The sequence below is a fragment of the Cuculus canorus genome, chromosome 3 (assembly GCF_017976375.1).
Source record: "Cuculus canorus isolate bCucCan1 chromosome 3, bCucCan1.pri, whole genome shotgun sequence".
Taxonomy (NCBI): domain Eukaryota; kingdom Metazoa; phylum Chordata; class Aves; order Cuculiformes; family Cuculidae; genus Cuculus; species Cuculus canorus.
In genome coordinates, this window is record NC_071403.1 from 68,434,068 (window position 1) to 68,446,838 (window position 12,771).

General features: G+C 48.7%; 1 protein-coding gene across 10 annotated transcripts in view; it reads left to right on the plus strand.

Moving 5' to 3' along the window:
- The window catches only part of EXTL3 (exostosin like glycosyltransferase 3), a 142,452-nt gene that overhangs the window by 65,449 nt on the left and 64,232 nt on the right, over positions 1-12,771 (plus strand). For 7 of the 10 annotated variants that reach the window (XM_054063890.1, XM_054063884.1, XM_054063887.1 and 4 more), the window contains one exon: positions 11,506-11,605. The exons of the other annotated variants lie outside the window; for them this stretch is intronic. The gene's annotated coding sequence lies outside the window, so the exon portion shown is untranslated. The remainder of the gene's footprint in view (positions 1-11,505; positions 11,606-12,771) is intronic. 10 annotated transcript variants of the gene reach the window in all.

The following is a 12,771-nucleotide window of genomic DNA, read 5'->3' on the forward strand; positions in this document are numbered from 1 at the left end:
CCCTCACCCCCTGGGGACATCCCTTGATTAAGTCATTCCTGCTCCATGGGACCTCATGGGGAGCCCATGCTGCCAGAGGTAATGAACTGAAAAGAGCAGCGGTGTCAGATTGTATCGGCATCCTGCATAGATCTCATTCCCTTCTGATTCCTTGTTACTCTTGGTGGCCTTGGTTACTATGCCATCTGATTCTTGTGATCCAGAGTGTTTTGCAGCTTGGATATAGAGAAGCAGAATTGGGCAAGGGGTTGTGCAAAGGTGTCTGGCAGCTTGACCTGCAAGGCTGTACCTGTCCACCATCCCTTCATCTCAAGCAATGCTTGCTTCAGGGATTGCTGGAGACTTAAAAAAACCAAACTACCACCAAATTGCTTTTGAGTAACGTGAAATCCTGATTATGGAAATGTTAGTAGTGTATCACAACATGCATTCATTTGCCTGCTCAGAAACCCTGGTGGCCCAGGCCTGAACAGAAGGCCTGTTAAAGAGAATTTAGCTTAAAACGCCAATGTTAGGATGCCTGTGTAGAACTGGAGCCTTCACGGCTAAAATTGATGTGTAGGAGTGAGCTGAGTAACTTTTATGGACAAATAAAACATTAAAGTCTTTTTCCAGAGGAACACGTAGCCTAAACTGGATAATGCAGCAAAACAAAACAGCAGAGAAAGGTGGAGAAAGAGCCTACAAGGGAATCAATAGAGGTTTTTACCTGGGATAGGTAAGAGAAGTCATGCCCAGAGAAGTTGTGGCTGCCCCATCCCTGGAGGTGTTCAAAGCCAGGTTGGAAGGTTTTTTTAGCAGCCTGATCCAGTGGGAGGTGTCCCTGCCTATGGCCGGGGCATTAGAATTGGGTGGTCTTTAAGGTCTCTTCCAACTGAAACCATTCCATGATTCTGTGATTCTAGGTGTACTTGAATGGAGGAGAAAAGTGTAAGTCGCTGGAGGATGTATGCATTCAAACTCCTGGGCAAATACTTAGATTTGCCATTTTTTCAAGACATTTTTATTTGGTCGATAGTAGATAAGCAGAGTTGTTTTTAAGGGTGACTTCTCATACTTAATCAGTTTTCACTTGTCCATAATGAAAAGAAATTTGAGTGCAATATCTTGTGCTCATAGGTAGGGGTGGGTTCTTTGTGAGCTCATGGTGAAACACTGCCCTGAAGGAGTTCAGTTTTGTGTGACTAGTCAGCGTCTCATCTGTGATGAAGACAGGGGAAGCTCATGTCTCTGCTCATTTTTCACTGATGTAGGAAATAAAGGCTGTGATAAAACTGTAAATGTGATCATAGGGGGCGTTAGGGATAGTGGCGTCCTGACTGTTCTGTGATTGCCATCGAGTACAGAGACTCGGGCCTTTCAGTACTTAAAGGGGGCTGATAAGAAAAATGGGGACAGACTTTTTAACAGGGCCTGTAGCAATAGCACAAGGAGGGGGTGGTTTTAGACTAAAACAGAAGTTTAGTGTAGATATTAGGAAGAAATTTTCTATGCTGAGGGTGGTGAGGAACTGGCCTAGGTTTGCCAGAGAGGTGGTTGATGCTCCAGCCCTGGAAATATTCAAGGTCTGGTTGGATGAGGCTTTGAGCAGCCTGATCTGGTTGAAAATGTCCCTGCTGACTGCAGGAGGAATGTAACTGGATGACCTTCATGGTCCCTTCCAACCCAACCCATTCTATGATTCCATGATTCTATGATACCTGAGGATTTCACCAAATTGATGGAATAGTAAACCATTCAGAGAATCTGATAAATAACTTGGAATAATCCAGGTGATTCGTAAGCTGCATTCCCAGATGGAATGACCCGTGATGGAGTTGGATGTGGAGGAGCAATCAGTGTGGGCCATACTTGAGGAGAAGCGTTCTGCCCTGTGCAGAGGTGCTTGGAGTTGTCCTGAGCAGCCAAGTCCACTTGAATTCTCAGAGTGGCAGTGCAGTAAGAAGTGTTCCGTGCAATCTATGGACGTGTGGACTGGGAAGGAGGAACAAAGGGTGGGTTTACTTCCAAAACTGTATTTATGAGAATACTGGTGGAATAGCATATTTAGCTCTGATATTTTTAAATAGACGTGGGAAAAGGCTAGAGAGCATTCAGAAGGAGCAGCAGGGCAGTAGTGGGAGCAGGGAGAAATATCTAGAATGTTTTAAATCTCCCACTGTGTTTGTGGAGTGAAGAAAGAGACTGAAACATGACTGACTCCCTTTTGTGAGGAGAGGATGCTTGATGCTGCCAAGTGTCAGACAGGACAGTGAGAAATACCAGCTCTTTGGAAGATGATGTTGGATGGTAAATGCAGGCTGCGATTAATAGTTAGAGCAACCTGATCTGGTGTGAAGTGGAAACTGGATGGGCTTTGAGGTCCCTTCCAACCCAAACCATTCCTTGATTCTATAAAATTACCAGGGATGGATTCACTGCCTCTTTAGATCGAGCTTGGATGCAGAGACACTGATTTAGTGTCATTGAGTAAAGGGAGTTTCCATTCCCTTTCATGAAGGTAAAATCCCACAGCACCGTTTTTGCTGTGAAAGGGAAATGCCATCATAAAACAGAAGGTTGTTGCACGCAGAAAAACGCTAGACATTCTTGCTTCAACTGTTTCCTGTCAAATAAAATTCTGCATTGGACTGGAAGCTGAGAACAATTTTCTGAAAGGGAATTCTGTGTGTTTTATCTGCTGTGGAAGAGGGAAGGAATTCTGTGCAGAGATAGACTCTAATGTGCCCCTTGCTCTTCTTTGAAGCAGCTGATTTGATAGAATCATAGAATGGTTTGGGTTGGAACGGGCTTTTAAAGCCCTTTCAGTCCAACCACCTGCCGTGGGCATGGACACCTCTTACTGGATCAGGTTGCTTGAAGCCCCATCCAACCTGGCCTCCAGGGATGGGGCAGCCACCAGTTCTCTGGGCAACCTGGGCCAGGGCCTCACCACTATCACAAGAAAATTTCCACAGCCATATTTCTGTATTAGGTTGTGAGATTCATCTCCCTTAGTACAGGAGAATGAGCTTAAATAACTGTACTGAAAACAAATTTTAGATTGGCAATAACATGCCTGACAACGTGAAAAATAATGACGGTTTACTGGCAGATGAGTGAAATATAAAAGCAATGTGGATGAAAGCCTTGAAAGAACAGAAAATAGGGAAGCAAGTGGTTATAATTGTCAGGCAAGGGTGAGATGAAAGCAGATTGTGATGTTTCTGTGACCAAGGGGAAAAGGAAAAAACTTTTTGATGGGCACCGCACGGATGAGTAAAGGAAAATGGACAGATTTAGCTGGAAAAAGGAGAGATTTTAGCGCAGAGAGTAGGTCAGAAAAGAAAACTGAGAGAGTTAAATATCCAAAGATGGCATTCAGTGCTGTGCATTCCACTTGTGGACCTTACCAGCCTCCACTAAATGGATTCCTCCAGGCCACCTGGAGCAGGCTCCATCACCATTCCCTGCTCAGGAGAAGGAGAGCTCCTCTGTATTCATATCCAAGAGGTTGGGTTTAATTTCCAGGAGGATGTAGGTCTTATTTGTTTATATTGGAGCAGCAAGCCAGGAGGAGCCTGTGTGATTAGGAGCAGAGCTGGACTTCCCAAGAAGCAGAGGAGCCCTCCTGAGCATCTCCATAGCTGCTCTCCTGTACCAGCCATGCCTCCACTTTGCCCTCAGCCCATGTCCTTGCTGCCTCCCTCCAATCTTGCATCCCAGAAATGCTGTACATATTAACGTTATCTTGTTGGAATCACATAGGTCTTTGCTGAGACATAAAATCCCTACTGTATGTATTCCAGCAGTGTCCATGTTGGAGTTCCTGCACAGAATAATGGAATGGTTTGGCTTGAAGGGACCTCAAAGCCCATCCAGTTCCAACCCCCTTTCATGGGCAGGGACACCTCCCACTGGATCGGGTTGCTCAAAGCCCCATCCAACCTGGCCTTTAACAACTCCAGGGATGGGGCTTCTACGACTTCTCTGGGCAACCTGGGCCAGGGCCTCACTACCCTCACAACAAAACATTTCTTCCTAAGATCTCATCTCAATTACCCATCTTCCAATTTCAAACTGTTTCTCTTCATCCTATCCTGATCCTCTGTGATTGACAGCCCCTCCCCAGCTTTCCTGGAGCCCCTTTCAGTACTGGAAAGGTGCCCTAAGTTCTCCCCGCAGCCTTCTCTTCTCCAGGGTGAACAACCCCAACTCTCTCAGCCTATCCTTGTATGGGAGGTGCTCCAACCCTCGGATCATCTCTGTGGTCTCCTCTGGATGCGCTCAAACAGATCCATGTCCTTCCTGTGCTGAGGACTCCAGAACTGATTGCAGGACTCCAGGTGGGGTCTCACCAGAGCAGAGCAGAAGGGGAGAATCTCCTGGCGGGCCCTGCTGGTCCCCCTGCTTTGGATGCAGCCCAGCCCATCTCCATCTCTTGGTGCTGAGCTCGGTCGTTTGGTGTGCTCTCTTAGGACAAGATTTCCTTTTTACTTCCGAAATGATTCCAACACACACGCACTCTTGGAGACTGCTGCAGATATCAGTCACTAGCTGTTCCCTGATGTACAGCAGCAGCAAGGCATGCAGTTAACAGTGGGATGAGCGGCAGATGTCAGTAAACGTTGTCTCTGCAGTGTGTGCACCATCCTGCTCCGTCTGTGCCAGATGCAATTCTGTTTGCTGAGGAAAAGAAGCAGGGATGAAAGATGAGTGACATGAAAAAAAAGCAATTTATATGCTCTTTAAAAGACAGCAGCAACAAACTGTTTCTAAGGATGGAAGGTCCTTATCCTCCCAATACGTCATGTCATGCGGGTTCCTGTGATCCCAAGAGACCTTTGGGAGCTCTAGTTCAGCAAATGGCACCACATTAAAGAGGTCTTTATGGGGCTTGGAGTGCCACCATGGAATATGCGGATGTCACGGAGAGTTCAGGAGGCTCTTGAGTCCATGCCCAGGGAACAGCTACTCCCTTGCTGAGAGACCATCTGGCAGCCACCTCCTTTTAGATGACTGCATCAAAGGTGACCTGAAAAACCTGGTTTTTTTTAATAAATTTTAAAAAAAGTCTATCAAACTTAAAAATCCTAATGTCCAGCTACAAGAGCCAACCCTCTCCTTACAAGATCATTTTTTCAAGTAAATTTTGCTTATTTTAGCAGACATGCCTGGCACAGGGCATCTTTAGCTTTTGCGCTGGCAAACATGGAGCTCTCCTAGTGTCTGCATGCGCTGAGGGGTATCTGGAGGGACCCACAGCAAGTGGGTAGTTGAGAATGACCCATTAACCAATAATTCCCATGTAGCATCATCCATCTGTCATCTGATAAACTAGAGCAAAGTGATGCAGTCCAGAGTGACCTGGACAGTCTTGAGAAGTGAGCCAGTGTGAACCTCATGGAGTTCTGCAAGGCCAAATGGAAGGTCCTCTGTGTGTGTGGGGGCAATTCCCAGTATCAGTAGAGGCTGAGGGATGTAAGGATGGAGAGCAGCCCTGTGTAGAAGGGCTTGGGAGTGCCAGTGGATGACAAGCCAGACATGACACAGCGTTGAAAGCCAACCGTATCCTGGGCTGCATCCAACGCAGTGTGGCCAGCAGGGTGAGGGAGGGGATTCTGTTCCTCTGCTGTTGTGAGATCCCATCTGGAGCCCTGCATTCAGTTCTGGGATTCTTGGCACAGGAAAGGTGTGGACCTGTTGGAGCAGCTGCATGGATGATCCAAGGGCTGGAGTACCTGCCATCCAAGGGCAGGCTGAGAGAGCTGGGGTTGTTTAGCCTGGAGAAGAGAAGGCTCTGGGAAGACCTTAGAGCAGCCTTCCAGTACTGAGAGGGGCATCAGGAAATCTGGAAAGGGGCTCTTGATCAAGGATTGCAGGAACAGGATGAGGGGGAATGGTTTGAAACTGGAAGAGGGGAGATTGAGATGAGATCTTAGGAAGAAATGTTTTCCTCTGAGGGTGGTGGGGCACTGGCCCAGGTTGACCAGAGAGGTGGGAGATGCCCCATCCCTGGAAATATTCAAGGCCAGGTTGGATGGGGCTCTGAGCAACCTGATCTGTGTGAAGATGTCCCTGCTCACTGCAGGAGGGTTGGAGCTGGATGGCATGTAAAGCATTTTATGATTCTGATTTGTCTTGTGCCCAAACTCACACACTGCTTTGACCAGGAATGCTCCCATTCATTCTGCCCTGCTATAAAGTAAGCTCTCATTTTCTGGGATAGTGTTTATAATCACATCTGGAAGTGAGTCCTCTGCCTGGCAAGCAGCCAGTGATGTCTCACCAGTTGGATGTTCTCTGCCCTCCTGCCCCATGGTGCAGGGCAGCTGTGTGAGGGTGTAGACCAGCATCTCAGACCAAGTCTAGCGGGGAGAAGCACTTGAGTTGATGCACCAGTTCATAGCTGATGCAAATTTAATTGCTTTTTGATTGTCCAGAAGAATCCAGCAGAAACCTCGTGTGGCGCTTGGACAAAAAGCAGACGCCTGCTGTCTGGGGAATCTTCAAAACATCCTTCCTTTTACCAGCGCTGTTTGAGGCTTCTCTGGACTGGGGCTGTGCCAGCTGCTCTGCGGTCTGCTCCTCTACTTCTCCCAGTCAGGGGGTGGCACAGCACAGATGCAGCACTGCCTGCCTTGGGGCAGTGCTTGGCACGGCGAAACAAATAACCTGGGGATATCAGCTGTCTCCTCTCCATCTTCTGGGACTGGTTTGGAGGAGGTGACCACTGCAGCCCCCGCACGTGCCAGCAGTGCCTCACTGATCCTCCGTTCAGTTGCTGCGTACATGACATTGGCTCTTTTTTGTTCGTAGAAATTAGGGTATAGGAGAGGTTTGTTTAGAAGCAAATTAGCACAAGGTCGCCTTCCACACCTGATTACAGTGTGAGGGATTGTGCTCCACCCCCCGAGAGCCCATCGCACGCTACTGCGCTTGGCTTTAGCCCAAGGGAGGTGAAGCAGCATGTTGCATGCCATGTCACAGCAGATGTGTGCCGGAGCACTGCCAGCTCCCACCGATGTGAGGGAGAGTCATGGAATCATAGAATCCCTCAAGTTTCACCAGGGCAAGTTTAGATTAGACATCAGGAGAAAATTCTTCACTGAAGGGGCTCTCAGGCACTGGCAGAGGCTGCCCAGGGAGGTGGTGGAGTCTCCATCCCTGGAGTTGTTTAAAAGATGGGCAGATGAGGTGCTCAGGGATCTGGTTTAGTAGTGGGCAGGTACAGTTGAACTCGATGATCTCAGAGGTCTTTTCCAACCAAACGATTCTGTGATCTTGTGATGGTGTGTCTCAAATCCTTAAGCTGCTTGAATCCCTCCAGGGACCCAAGCAATAAAAGAGCTACAATAAAATGCATCCCACAATGTCCTTCACTTCTGCTGACAAGTGCAGTTTAAGTTACTACTGCAACCTTTCAGTGTAGCTGGCTTGTAAAAACTAATAAAAACTTAAATGAAGCCATAACAGCTCCTTGCTGCAGCTTCTGTGATGGAGACAGGAAGAAACTACCTTTCCTTTCAGGAGCCTGGGCTGGGTTGCTATTGTTGCTTTTAATCTTCTATTCTGATCACTGTCATTAATATAATGTAAGGTGTAATTTTATGAGTAATTCTGTGTTTATTAGAGAAGGAGCTTTGCTTTTGTCATAAGGTAGCATTTATCCCATGAGGACCCTCAGGGTTTTCAGACCTTACATTAGAATTACATTTTAAAAAAACCCTAAGCTTTCAGCGGAGTGTTTTGTTTGGCTGATGCAAACGTGGGCATCCCATCTCCAGGTGCTCTGATTCCTTGGATCCTTTGCCCCGAGTGTCTGGGGTTTCCCGGACTGAGAATAATTTGTGACTTTGAGAAAAAAATCTTCTCCTGGCTGAACAACCCCAACTCTCTCAGTCTGTCCTCAGATGGGAGGTGCTCCAGTCATCAGATCATCTTTGTGGCCTCCTCTGGACTCTCTCCAACAGATCCATGCCCTTCCTGTGCTGAGGACTCCAGAACTGAATGTGAGGTTCCAGGTAAGGTCTCATGAGAGCGAAGCAGAGGGGCAGAATCCCCTCAGTGGCCCTGCTGATCCCACTGCTTTGGATGCAGCTGAGGACATGGTTTGGCTTTCTGGGGTGCAAGCACCCATTACCAGCTGTGGTTGAGCTTCTGGTCTCCTAGCACTCCAAGTCCTTCTCCTCAGGGCTGCTCTCAATCCATTTTCCTCCCAGCCTGGATTTGTGGTTGGGATTGCCCTGACTCATGTACAGGACCTTGCACTTGGCCTTGTTGAACTTCTCAAGGCTGTCCTGATCCCTGTGGATTAACCTGTGAGGATTTTCATTTTGTAAACTATACACCTTTGAAGCTTGCAATAAAACATTCCTGACATTCAAAGAAAGCCTCAGCAAGTTTGTGGGTAACACCAAGCTGAGTGGTGAGGTTAACACCCCTAAGGGACAGGATAGCATCCAGAGGGACCTGGACAGACTGGAGAAGTGGGCCGATGAAAACCTCATGAGGTTCAACAAAGCCAAGTGCAAGGTCCTGCTTCTGGGTTGGGGCAACCCTCAGTATCGATGCAGGCTGGGGGATGAAGAGATTGAGAGCAGCCCTGCAGAGAAGGACTTGCGGGACTTGGTAGATGAGAAGCTCGACATGAGCCAGCAATGGGCATTCACAATCAAGAGAGCCAACCATATCCTGGTCTCCGTCCAAATCAGTGGGACCAGCAGGGCCAGGGATGGGATTCTGCCCTTCTAATTCTGCTCTAGTAAGATTCCACCTGGAGTCTTGCATCCAGTTCTGGTGTCCTCATCGCAGGAAGGACATGAATCTGTTGGAGCAAATCCAGAGGAGGCTGAAAGATGATCAAAGGCTTTGAATACCTGTCCTATGAAGAGAAGCTGAGACAGTTGGGCTTGTTCAACTTGGAGAAGACTCTGAGGAGAACTTATAACACCCTTTATAAATACTTCAAGGGGGCTGATAGGAAAGATGGGGAAAAACCTTTTAGAAGGGCCTGTAGTGATAGGACAAGGGGTGATGGTTTTCAAGTAAAAGAGGAGAAGTTTAAATTAGATATTAGGCAGAAATGTTTTCCTGTAAGGGTAGCGAGTCACTGGCCCAGGTTGCCCAGAGAGGTGGCTGGTGCCTCATCCCTGGAAACATTCAGTGTCAGGTTGGATGGGGCTTTCATCAACCTGATCTGGTTGAAGATGTCCCTGCTCACTGCAGGGGGATTGAACTGGATGACCTTCATGATCCCTTCCAACCCAAGTCATTCTGTGATCTCGGAGAGCCAGCGAGGGTTGTGTACAGATGCCAAGATGAGAGTGGAAGCATGAGTGTTGTGGGCCATGTTGAAATGAACCCCCCAGCTGTAGCTGTTGAGTAATGTCTTCGCTCCTGATTTCTGGAGAACTCTGGAGAGAGCTGTGCAATCCGGGGAGGAGTGAGAGGGAGAGGGGTCATGGCTCTTCATTCTCTTTTCTGCAAACATCTCGGAGCCTTGTGCAGATGGAAACACGCCACCTCCTGCAGCCTGCCAAGAGAGAAGAGCTGTGTTCCTGATGTGTTTCCTTCTTCGTAGCCTAGAGATGTAGGCACTTGGGAAGAATTTTGCAAGCCGAAGTGCAAAAGATGGAGGCAGCTTTTGTAAGCAGCTGCCAACCTTGTCACCAGAGCCCAGCGGCAGCTCCTTGCCAGGAGCGACGGCAGAGCTGGGACTGTGTTAAAGGCTGTGAATATGGAACGCATTAGTAAGGGTAGGGGTGGGAAGAGAGAAGCTTGGGACGCTCTGCTTGTGCTGCCTACCAAAACTGACTGTCCAAGAGGCTGTGTGGGAGGGGGGAGGCGGGACGTGGACAGCCCTGATGCACAGTGCTTTTTGTTCTGGAACAAAAGGAAACACTACCTACAGCAGAGACATCGTCTGCTGAATGATAGCCCTGGCGCCTTGGACCTTGGTTGGCAAAAGGTGTTTGGTTTCAGTTTTCTCAGTGTTTTGCTGCTGAGATCAGACACTTGTTTGCAGCAGAACTGTGTCTGAGAGAGGACTGGAGCTGGGGAAAAAGCAGGGTGAAAAATCATGGTGAGTTTCTGGGCTTGAGGCTGGAGGTACTGGGTGGAGGTGGTGCTGGGTCATGCAGCAGGTTAGACCTGATGCCTCGCAGTGGTCCTCTTTGACCTTGGCATTTACAGAGCCAGGTAGGTGATTGTTTTGTGAGCTGAGGGCTATCAGTTGCCTGGTGTTGTAGTGGGAACGTTTTCCGTAAGGGAGCTGAGAATGGCTGCAGGCTGGCTTGGAGCTGTTGGAGTGCAGAGGTGGTGACCCACATGTCATCCCATTTAGCTACAAAGCATTTGAAATACCCTTTCTCCAGGTTGTCTTGTTTAGAGAGAGGTGGCAGCAGCAATGGTGGGTAGGCATGTTGATCATTTCCCACTGCAGTTCTGTTGCTTTAGGTTGTGCTGGCTCTTGGGGAGCAAAATATCCTCATCCCCAGCATCAGGCAATGGGACAGGGCTTGGAGGGGTGAAAGTAACTGCGAGTCGGTGGTGGGGCTGGCAAGCGAGAGCATCTCGTGTCCTTCATCTGAACCTGGCTGGCTGTGTAAGCGTGCACACTGCCCCTGTAAGACAAAGCATCAAATTCAGGTAGGGGAGCCTCAGAGTTCATTTTCCTGCACTTCCTGCAATGGAAGCAGCTCAGGAGTCCTGGTCATCAAAACTTTGCTTGGGGAATTCTGGCCAGTTTGCTTTTTGTAGTGGATGCCCAGTGCTGCCTTTGTGAGTTTGCGTTGCGCTGAGGAATGCGCAGGGGCTGGAGACATGCCACATTGTACAAGAAAGACATTGAGGGGCTGGGGCATGTCCAGAGAAGGGGAACGGAGCTGGGGAAGGGTCTGGAGAACAGGGGTTCTGTGAGCGGCTGAGGGACCTGGGGATGTTTAGACTGGAGAAGAGGAGGCTGAGGGAAGACCACATCGCTTTCTGCAGCTCCTGGAAAGGAGGTTGTAGCGATGTGGGTGCTGGGGGTGGGGGGAGGGGGGTTTAGACTGGGTATTAGGAAAAATCTCTTTACTGACAGTGTTGAAGCCCTGGCAGAGGCTGCCCAGGGCAGAGTCCCCGTCCCTGGAGGGGTTAAGAAAATGTGTGCCCATGGTGCTTGGGGACATGGTTTAGTAGGCATGGTGGGGTTGAGCTGATGGTTGGACTGTATGAGCTTAGGGGGGTTTTCCAACCTTAATGACTTTGATTCTGTGATTGTTCTGGGTATTGTAGCACCCAAAGGGGTGTCCTTTGCCTTGGGTCTTACCCTGTGTCAGTTTCCTCAGCTGGTGTCCTCCAGCCTCTGGTACTCCTCAGCAGCCCAGCTTGTCAAGCCCCTGGGAGCTTGCAGGCTCAAGGCTGACTATGTTGTGAGTCTCATGTTTTTAGCCAGTGTGCTAACAGGCAGCCTTTCTCACGTGATGCCTCTAGACAAAGTTTCTTAAGTATATATGGTTTTGTTTGTGTTTGTGCATTAAACAGGAGAACCCTAGAGATCAGCGCTGGGATAAGGAAGGCAAGTGGTGAAGGAGTCAGTGTGTGATGCACAACGGGTCTGAGCCAAGGATCCAAGGTGTAGAAGGTAAAGCACAAACAAGCCCCATGCTGTCAGTCTGCTCCATGCCTGGCTTTAGATCGTTTCTCCCCTTGCTCTGTTTTAACGCAATCTGCCAAAACATCTCTCCACAATTCTAGCAACGCTCTCTCTTCTCCCTGCATTGAAGTTAAAGTGATGGTGAGATGGGGAAAGCTTGTAAGAGTTGAGCAGCACGAATACGGTGTCGCTCATGGAGTCTTAATGAAGCCCCTCACACATATTTTGGCCGTCAACTCTTATTTAATGAGGTCTTGTTGGCTGAAAGTTTCAGTTGGCAGAACCGCCGTCGAGGAAGCAGTATTTCACAATATTCCAATTACAGCAGTTTACATTCTGGTTTTAAAAACAGTGTTGAATGTTACTGATGCTCTGAGCTCGCTCACTCAGCATCCGGGGGCCTTAGGATCCATATCCCTGCACACGGCTCAGTGGGGAGAGTTGAACTCTGAAACTGCATCTGTGATCTGAAAATGTGCATCATTCATTGGTTAGATTCCTTTCTCTAAATGCTTTATAACCAAGGTAGGGTCACTGTGTAGGTGATGCATCCCAGGATGGGATTTTGTGCCCTGCACTGAGCTCCTTCAGGCACACTCTGGAGTGTTGTCAAACCTGCTGGTGAACTTGGCCTTGAGCGAAGGTGTCAAGCCTGCAATGAAGTGGCTGGAGCTTGGAGTCATTCCTGCCTCTGATAGGGAGCGGCGTTCTTTGGCAGGGGGATGCAAGGGCCCCAAGAGGTGGCTGCACATTACGCAAAGCTACTCTGGCAGCATGAGTTTTTGAGTGGGAGGAGCATATGGAGCTGCCACAGTTACTCAAGTTTGGGTCTGGCTGCCAGATCTAACTCCTGCTCTTAGGAAAACTTGGATGAAGTTTGAACTGCAAGAAGCAGACAAGGTGCTCTCAAGGCCCCTTTTGTCCTTGAGCTCTGCTAATCTGTGAAGAAATCACAGCTGTGTCTCTAATGACACATGACCGGTTCAAAGCCCTTGTTTTGTCTTGCTGTCAAGAGGTTTCTCCAGGAGCACTGTGTCCTCAAGCATCGTCTTTGGAGCTTCTGATCTGTATATAGTTGGGTTGCATCACTTCCAGCAGACGTAGCAACTGTGCTGGTGATTTCCTCCAGGAAATCCAACCCTGCAGCTTTTGGG